The sequence below is a fragment of the Rhinopithecus bieti genome, unplaced genomic scaffold (genome assembly GCF_001698545.2).
Source record: "Rhinopithecus bieti isolate Rb0 unplaced genomic scaffold, ASM169854v2 scaffold_2272, whole genome shotgun sequence".
Lineage (NCBI taxonomy): Eukaryota > Metazoa > Chordata > Mammalia > Primates > Cercopithecidae > Rhinopithecus > Rhinopithecus bieti.
The window spans coordinates 171,621-181,473 of record NW_016804163.1 but is presented as its reverse complement, the minus strand read 5'-3'; the positions used below and the strand labels follow the sequence as shown (position 1 = coordinate 181,473).

The window sequence follows — 9,853 nt, the reverse complement described above, 5'->3', positions numbered from 1 at the left end:
AAAAAAAAAAAAAAAAAAAAAAAGAAAATGAAGAAGAATATGTTCAATGATCCTTATAAGGATGTATGTCCTTACACGACATTTTAATTTTAAAGATGACAGAATGGCACATGACACTGTTCAGTTTTCTCTTTTCACACCCCATCAAAACCTTCAGCTTTTACACAGAATTGTTGCTATGCTTCATTCATACTTCTCCAAATTTTCTAATGGAGACTCTTAAGCTATCACGTAATTCTGAATCAACAAAGCTTATGCAAAAGGGATGAGCTAGCAATGTAACAGCCACTCAGTGCATCAGCTTTTTGGTCATTTTGTTAAATAAGATTTTAGAGTTTCCCTGTGGGTATGAGATTATGAAATCTTCCAGTTGAAGCTATCAGTGTAATAATAAGAAATACCTTTCTTACATGTTACTCAAAACTGGCAGATTTGTGAGATAATGATTGTCTCAGCTTTAGGTGTCCGCATTTGAAAAACTCGGATGTGGTGCTGCTCTAGGATTCCTGCAGGTAGGGAGCTGGATAAGGTGACTTTTTAAAGTCTTTCCAACTTGAAATTTCTAATAAGGTCTCTAAGACAAAACCTAAATAGAGAAAAAGAATAAAAGATTTGGAGAAAAAAAAAAAAAAAGCTAAAAGGAAAACAAAACACTTGTAACATAGTTGCGATAGACTGAGTCCACAATGAGCCCACCAGTTTGGTATGCCCATTTCATTTAAGTTCCTGGGATAAGATCCTTGGAGTTAAGATGTAACCAGGCAGTGCATGGAGCACTTCTCTAACTCTGTTTAAATGCACCATTGACTTGTTGCCTATGACACCATCAAGAGTGTTCCTACAGACCCAGCCAGACAGCTTGGTCAGGCACAGCCCAAAATGGGCCACCCATTGACTCAGAAGCTGTTTTTCAGCCTTGAGTTCAAATTGTTTCCAGGTTTAGTCAGGGTTGAGGGGCCCTGGTTCTAAAGGGTAAAGCCAGGGTGCTCAAACAGTGTAGCAGGGAAACAGCAGTCCCAACATGAATCCCAGACCCCTTTGACAATCCAGTGAATTTTGTCCCTTTCAAGCTCACTTTATTATCCAAATGAACTGAATGTTTAGGTCCTTCCAAAATTCAGAAGATGAAATCCTAATCCCCAAAGTGATGGTATTTGGAAATGGGGCCTTTGAGAGGTAATCAGGTCATGAGGGCTTTGCTTTCATGAATGGGGTTAGCACCCTTATGAAAGAGGCCCCTGAGAGCTCATTGGCCCCTGGAGAAGGTGCCATCTATGAAGCAAGAAGTGGGTCCTCAATGGACACCAGATTTGCTGGTCCCTTGATCTTGGACTTCCCAGCCTCCAGAACCATTAGAAAGAAATTTCTGTTGTTTATAAGCTACCCAATGTGTGGCACTGGGTTACAGCAGCCCAAACAAAGACACAAATCTTTACTTACCCCACACCCCAAAATAGAAATACATGTAAAATTGTGCCCATAAAATAAACTACACTTCTCAAAGGTGAGTAAGGCTACTATTACTTATTGGAAAAACAAAATAATATGGTAGATCAGTTTTTGATACCATTTTGGCTTACGTTTACTATTTCAATAGATGTTGAAAGTGATGACTAACAAATGAAATCATAGACACTACACTTTGCCTGGCGATGATGGGTGTGGTGTACACTGCTAGTTGCTGAGGCAACATCATGTCTCTATTTCATCTTCATTAAGAAAATTTTAATTGTTACAGGAATGGCAGTGTGCCCAGTGAAAAAACTACAGTTACCAGACTCTCTTGCAGCTAAAGGTGGTTGTGAGACATAGTTTAGGCAAGATACACATTTATTGGGGTTCTGGAATGTTCCACTTCCTGCTATAGCCATTTATCCTCCCTTCTTCATCTTTCTTCTTCTTCTCCTGGCTTGCTAATGTAACTCTCAGATGCTCAGCAGTTACACATGCAGGATGGAAAAGCTGAAAGGTCAAATGAGCTGGCCCTGGAGCAGTTGCTCTGGGCCCTGAAATGAATACCTTCATACTGTTTGCAAGACAAATGAACCTCTTATTTGTTTAAGCAGTGTCAAAGTTTCTGTTACTCTCAGTTAAATCAATCCCAACTAGAGAGTGCAGATTGAGAAACATCAAAATTTTCCAAAGTTCTATGGGTTTTATTCATATCAAGTTGTCTTCTTTATTTTCAGATGAAGGAGAGCTTTAGAAAGATGTGTTTGTTATTTGCATGCTTCATTGCAACAGCCCTGCCACACTAGGAGGAAGACAGGTTTGGGTCCTGTCTTGGTGATAAAGGTAAAACTAAAGGACAATCAAACCTCATCAAACTTCTCTTCTGAGGTAAGCTGTTGAATACAATATTTTATTGAATATAATAAAAACAGAGAAATGTCAATGATAATGATACCAGAATGTATCCTGTATTTCTATTAATGAGTAAACTATTCTGGAATTAATACATAGAATTGATCATATGGCATATTGCCTATTTGCAATGTCATCCCATGCTATTCTCTATTTACAGAAAAAAAAAAAAAAAAAAAAATTCTATGTAAAAGCAAGGAAAATGAGAGAAACAATAATTTAAAAGGGGGATCTAATTTCAGATGATAAATGCCAGCTGTCAATGAACCTATACCGACTGTGTTTTTGACAAAACTAATAGTCCAAGCACCTAGAACTGTTACCCCTTTAATTGTTGATCCCTCATTTTTTAAATCACAAATATGAGTGGCTACCTGCCTCCTTCACAGGGTCGTGGTGAGAAGCAAATTGAAGCCAGTGCCATTTTTTCCACCTCATTTCCTTGGGTTGCACAATTTTGTGGGAATTTTCTGGGAAAACTTCAAAGCAGTTTAAATAGATCTGTCCCAACCATGCAATTACAGGAGCTGATGACCTTTCAGAAACAGTGACAAAGTTCAGAATTCCATTCTTCCATCCTAGATGGGAAACATCAACTTTCCTGATGGTGAGTTTGCCAGAGTCCATTCCCAAGAGTGGGGTGGGGGGGTCGGGGGGGACTGTTGACAGGCAATGATTTCTGTGGAGTAGAAGAGAGCAAAAGAGAAAAAGAATTTGTTAGTTGTGACAGACACTTCGGTTAATTGTTCTTCATCCACTTTTCCTTGCCGGCCTCTCAATGTAGATGCTGAAAAGCAAGATACTCATTTTCCAGCCACCCTTGCAGAGCCAGAGAGCCCATGACATTCAACAGATGCAAGGTTGAGAAAGACTTTCATTCCTGAATGAAAGGAGATAGGCCTGGGAGAAGAGTTTTCTCTTGCCATCTTTGCAATCTCTCCACTTCTGACGTGAACAGGGTCAAGTAAAGACTTGCTGTCTGGAAGTGTGGTAATGACTGGGTGGCCGTGAGTCACCAAACTTAAAGACAAAAACTAAACATGCTGCAGATGTTGGAGTGGAAGGAAAGAAAGAGCATGGGACCCCATGACCAGTCTGGGAAAATCTATCTATGAACATCTTATTAAGTACACATTGAATGTCCTTTCTTAGCAAGTAGGTTGCTCCTCCCAGCTCTAGTATCCCTCAGTCTTGAAGAACATACACTGACACAAACGAGTGGGATGCACAAAATCATAGGGGTTCAAGAAAAGTAACCCCAAAGAAACTCAAGAACAATACAACTCTAAGAGTTAAATCATGAATAACCAGTCTCAGACTTAGCATGTTAGTTCTTGGAAATATTTACCTGGCAGAGTAAGAACCCGCTGGGACAATTTCAGGGTTCTTCAGCCACTGAATCGATTTTAAATCAATGCCAGATGCCTCTGGGAGAAACTTGGCATATCTCCTTAATTGAGAAGGGGTACAATAAGCACAGCTATAAAAATCGAGGAAACCATGAGAATGGTTTCTTATATTAATACAGCAAACATATTCCTGAAGGGATTGATAATTTCATTTTGTTTTTAATAATAATCTTTGCAATATCCTGGTGGGGAGATGGAGAGATAATGGATGATTACTACCACTTTAGAGGGGAAAAGATAGAAAGAACATGACATGAAATGATTACCTGTAAGCCATAGTTAAAATGTAGCCCCATGTAGACAGCCAGTAAGACAGCAGAGGTAAGATTCCAGATAGCTTAAGTTGTAGTCTGGCCTCTGTCCCTCAGGCACTCTCTCTAATGACTCAGCAGGTCCCAGTGAGTCACTCAGTGCCTTGCACCTCCTAGAAACTAGGCTAGGATATAAAGAGAACGCAGATTAAAAAGGAAAACCAAACTAACTCATTCAAACCAGTGTAATTAAGGCAACCTAGTCATTTTTTGACTCTTAAACCTTTAGAATAAAAAGCAGCAAAGGAGAAAAAAAATAAGGAAATCACCAATATAAAGAAATATACAAGAATACTTAAATGTCAGTGATATTGTCAAACAACTTCTACAAAGGAAGCAAAAATGGAGTAACTAGAAGTAACAGAGATGAGAGAAATATAAATATGTTAAGCGTTGAGAGTTAACTAGGGTTGTCAGCAAATAAAACTTTTTGTTTATTAATAAGGCATGCTATAACTCTTTCAAAATAACATAAGTGGCTTGAAATAAAGTCTACATAGGCCACATGGCCTTTAGAATGTAAATAACACAGCCTGAGTGGAAACCCTTGCCTAGCCACATACTAGCAGTGCCATTTATCTTCTCCCTGCCTTAACTTTACTGATTAAGTTTATTGCGGTAGTAATAACAGCTCCAGCCTCAGAGGGCTCTCACTTAAGAGTTAATTTATCGGCCGGGCGCGGTGGCTCAAGCCTGTAATCCCAGCACTTTGGGAGGCCGAGGTGGGCGGATCACGAGGTCAGGAGATCGAGACCATCCTGGCTAACACAGTATACAACACTTACTAACATACAAAAACTGCACGGACGAGGACGCGGGCGCCTGTAGTCCCAGCTACTCTGGAGGCTGAGCAGGAGAATGGCGTAAACCCGGAGGCGAGTTTACAGATGGCTGAGTCGACCACTGCCTCCAGACACCTGGGTACAGAGTGAGACTCCTTATTCTCAAAAAAAAAAAAAAAAAAAAAAGAGTTAATTTATCTAAACTTTCTGAAACGGCACCTGGCCCAGAGTGAATACTATGCAAGCGTTTATTATTACAAGAATTGAATAATGTAATTAACAGGTATTTTAAAACATATTCATATAGAGATTTAATATAAACATTTGGAAGATGTAAAGAACTGATTGTATCTTAGGACTTTAAGAATATCTCAGGCTGGGTGTGGTGGCTCACGCCTGTAATCCCAGCACTTTGGGAGGCCAAGGCGGGCAGATCACCTGAGGTCGGGAGTTCGAGACCAGCCTGTCCAACATGGAGAAACCCAGTCTCTACTAAAAATACAAAAAAATTAGCTGGGCATGGTGATGCATGCCTGTAATCCCAGCTACTCAGGAGACTGAGGCAGGAGAATCGCTTGAACCTGGGAGGCAGAGGTTGCAGTGAGCCGAGATTGCACCATTGCACTCCAGCCTGGGCAACCAGAGAAACTCTGTCTCAAAAAGAAAGAATATCTCAGCAGATTCTAAAAATTACAAAATATGAAACCCACATTCTCTGGCTACATTACAATAAGTAACCAATAATTATTTTGTTAACGGTAACACTTAAACACTCCCTCTTTGCCTCAACCCACCACCACTGAATAAGGCATGTTGTTATATAGGGGTGAGAAGTTGGTTGTAGGTGGTGGCATTTTTCCTACCATGGAACCTTGAGAAATTTCCCCTTTTTCTTTGTTAAACGAGATGGCTGGTCTTGAAGTCCTTGAGTTCTGGATATCCCTGACCTAGAGGAAAGCTCATTTTGTTTTATGAGGCATATTAGGGGAAAAAAGTTTTGTTCTGGGGGTGTGAAAAGAAAGTGGCCCTTCCTGGGGAGATAGTTGAATTTTATGATACTAAGAGTTGGGAGTGTCTTCAGGTACAGGACCTTGGTTGGGGACTGGCTCCTGTCATCCAACAGAGAACCAAACACCATGGCTTTTGGAGCTCAGCCAAGATCCCCAAGGCCATATTTGATGTTAAGGGTGTGAAAGCCATGATCAGAACCTGTCTTCTAATAAAATTATATTGTAGGCATCTGTTGTTGCATAGTAAACTATCCCAAAACTTTACATTGTTGACTTAGAACAATTTATTACAGCTCCTGATTTTGTGGGTTTGGAGTTTGGGTAGGGATCAGCTGGGTGGTTCTTCTATGCTAAGAAGGGTTGGCAGAGACCACTCAGTGTTATTCAGCTGACAGATGGGCTGGGCTGGAGGGCTCTAAGATAGTTTCCTACACAGGAAGGCTTTGTGCATGTGTCTGTTCAAAGATGGCTGAAGGATCCACTTAGCAGGGTTGGTTGATCAGGGCACCTACATGTGGCTTGTGCAGCATGACAATCTCAGTGCAACCAGACATTGTAGATGGTGGCTCAGGACTCCAAGAGTGAATGAAACAGAGCACCATGGTCTTTTATAACCTACACCAGAAGTCCTCTACTGTCACAGGTATTATTTTACTGGTCAACTCAGTCACAGACCAGCCCAGATAAAAGGGAAGGGTTCATAACCCCCTTAATAGTAGGAAGGTCAAAAACTTTGCAGCCACAACTTTAAACCACCACAGCTATGTCAGTATAAGCTTAGGGGAACATCAAAATGAACTGGAAATCAGGGTCCTTTCTCCCATTTCGTGGACTGCATAAGCCACCAGAATTCATGTGTAAATGTACCTAATGGAAGAGAAGCCAGAAGGAGGCTGATGGTTTTAATTAAATATTTTTAATCGCATCAAGAAAATATCCATAAATTCTTAGTTTACTGAAGTTTTAAAATTGTTACATATTGAAAACAAATGTATTCATGTAAAAAGTACCACAGAATTTAAAATATCTCTTCTGTGCTGGGCGCGGTGGCTCAAGCCTGTAATCCCAGCACTTTGGGAGGCTGAGACGGGCGGATCACGAGGTCAGGAGATCGAGACCATCCTGGCTAACACGGTGAAACCCCGTCTCTACTAAAATACAAAAAACTAGCCGGGCGAGGTGGCGGGCGCCTGTAGTCCCAGCTACTCCGGAGGCTGAGGCAGGAGAATGGCGTAAACCTGGGAGGCGGAGCTTGCAGTGAGCTGAGATCCGGCCACTGTACTCCAGCCTGGGCTATAGAGCAAGACTCCGTCTCAAAAATAAATAAATAAATAAAATAAAATAAAATATCTCTTCTTCACTGTACCTCAACAGATTTCTGTTGGCTGCTGTGGCAAATATCACACACTTAGTGGCTTCAAATAACACAGATGTATCATCTGACAGGCTGGAGATGGTAAGTCCAGCGTAGGTCTCATTGAGCTTAAATCTACGTGTTCAAAGGGCTGGGTTCCTTCCTAGAGACTCTTGCGGAGAATCTGTTTACTTGCTCATTTAGTTTAAGTTGCTGGCAGAATTTAGTTATTTGAGGTTGTAGAACTGAGATCCTCATTTCCCCATTCCTAAGTTCCAAAGGCCATCCAGGGCCTCTTTGGCTCAGGGCCTCTCCTTCATCTTCAAAGCCAGCAATGGCAGGTCCAACTCTTGTCAGGCTTTGCATCTTTCTCCCTCTTCCTGACTTCAGCCAGAAAAGATAACCTGCTGTGAAAGATTCAGGTGATTAGATTGTCTGCATTTAGATAAATCCAGGATAATCTCCACATCTCAAGATCCTTAACTTAATCACATTGGCAAAGTTCCTTTTGTCACAAAAGGCAATATACTCACAGTTTCTGGGGATTAAGATGTGGATATCTTTGGGGGCCCTTATTCTGTCGATCACACTCAAAGTTCTCCATCTGATTTCTAAAATCTTTTTGCTCTATTACTAGTGTATATGACTGTTTCTGGATTTTCTTGTTTAGGTTAGACCTTAGCATTAGGGTATTAAATGTTGACTTACTTTCATAAATATAATGCTGTAATTCTTTTATATACCCACACACTCACACACATACATATTATTTCTTTCATCATTCTCCCAAATGTGTTATATCCCAATTTTTGGAGGTATTCAAATTACTATAAGCCAGTAAATATTTTTATAACTAAAACATATATTGTGCTATGATTATTTTTTCCTGTATAACTTTTCTTGTACAACTGCAGTCTCATTATTGGTCACATTTGTTTTCATTCACTTAATTTTCTATGTATTGGTCATCTTTGAAGTTTTTGTCAGAATTGGAAATTATTTCTCAATACATTGGAACGCAACAGGTAATCTATCCACTTTTCTTTCTTCTTGAAACATCCCTACTTGCCCTCATGCTTTTTCTCTTGAGCTTGGATGGATTGCTCTCTAGTCTACTATAGCTGCTAACCTTAAGATGTCCTTAAGCTACACTTAATGTCACTCTCAGTGATACTAGTGAGTTATCTTATTATCACTCCCAGGATTCCCTTCATATTTCTCCTGTGTTGGGGATCACCTGTCTCTGGGTTTACTCCCTCTTTTTGTTGGAGCACATCCTCCAATAGCTCCCTGAGAAAAAGTACACGATTATTTTTTCTTTTTTAGTTTGAATGCCCTAAAATCTCTTTATTCCACTCATTTGTATGTCTATTTGTTTACTGGTTAGGCTCTGTGTAGTATTCTGGGTTGGAAATCTGTCTCCCTCTGTCTCTAAAACAAAGCTGAGATTTGTGGGGGTATGGTGTGGCCAGTGGCCTACATGGCATCTTATAGCAATGGAATGACAGAGAAGGATACTTGTGAAGAGAGAATTAACCAGAATGATGTCTCCCCAAGCACATTCTCAGGAAGATCACTTTTAGAAGAGAATAGACATGGTACTTGAGGATCTGGGAATTAATTCTTTTAAACTATCCATACCTGCTTACTTAAGAGAAGTTTACGCCGGGCGCGGTGGCTCAAGCCTGTAATCCCAGCACTTTGGGAGGCCGAGACGGGCGGATCACGAGGTCAGGAGATCGAGACCATCCTGGCTAACACGGTGAAACCCCGTCTCTACTAAAAAATACAAAAAAAAGCTAGCCGGGCGAGGTGGCTGGTGCCTGTAGTCCCAGCTACTTGGGAGGCTGAGGCAGGAGAATGGAGTAAACCTGGGAGGCAGAGCTTGCAGTGAGCTGAGATCTGGCCACTGCACTCCAGCCCGGGCGACAGAGCGAGACTCCGTCTCAAAAAAAAAAAAAAGAGAAGTTTACATGTACTTAACCTCTAGACTTTCATGCACTTACCCCAGTTTGCATACTGCTATTCTAAAATATCAGATCTTCCTGGAAATGTGGGAACCAACAGGTAGAGAGACATAAATACCAGGCTCCCTCTTTTCTTCTTTACTTATCTCCCAAAACCAGAGACAAAAAACTTTACTAATTTCTGTCTTCTGTTTCACATCCTTTTTCCACCCTATAGAACACCAGTAAAAGTGGTTTGGTGGCCTCTTTGTGATTTTAATGTTCAGTAACCTAAATTTCTCTAGATTATACAATCCAGAATACTCAAATATGGCCATCAGTGATGACAATTGTCCTTTATTATTTTTCATTTTAAAATTTATATTAGAGGTCGGGTGCAGCAGCTCATGCCTATAATCCCAGTACTTTGGGAGGCCGAGGCAGATGGTTCACTTGAGCCCAGGAGTCCAAGACCAGCCTGGGCAATATGGCCAGACCCCAACTTCATAAAAAAATATTAAAAATAGCCAGGTTTGGTGGTACATGCCTGTAGTCCCAGCTGCTTGGGAGGCTGAGATGGGAGGATTGCTTGAGCCTGGGAGGTTGAGGCTACAGTGAGCCGGATCACACCATTGCATTCCAGCCTGGGTGACAGAGCGAGACCTTGTCTCAAAAAA

At 40.9% G+C, this 9,853-nt stretch overlaps 1 long non-coding RNA gene across 1 annotated transcript; it reads left to right on the top strand.

The window, feature by feature from the left end:
* The first annotated feature begins 2,156 nt into the window (after positions 1-2,156).
* LOC108526340 (uncharacterized) lies at positions 2,157-7,328 on the top strand. The gene is made up of 3 exons (XR_001884494.1): positions 2,157-2,340; positions 2,889-2,971; positions 7,251-7,328. It is a non-coding gene; the product is annotated as an uncharacterized LOC108526340 (long non-coding RNA).
* Positions 7,329-9,853: the final 2,525 nt, after the last annotated feature.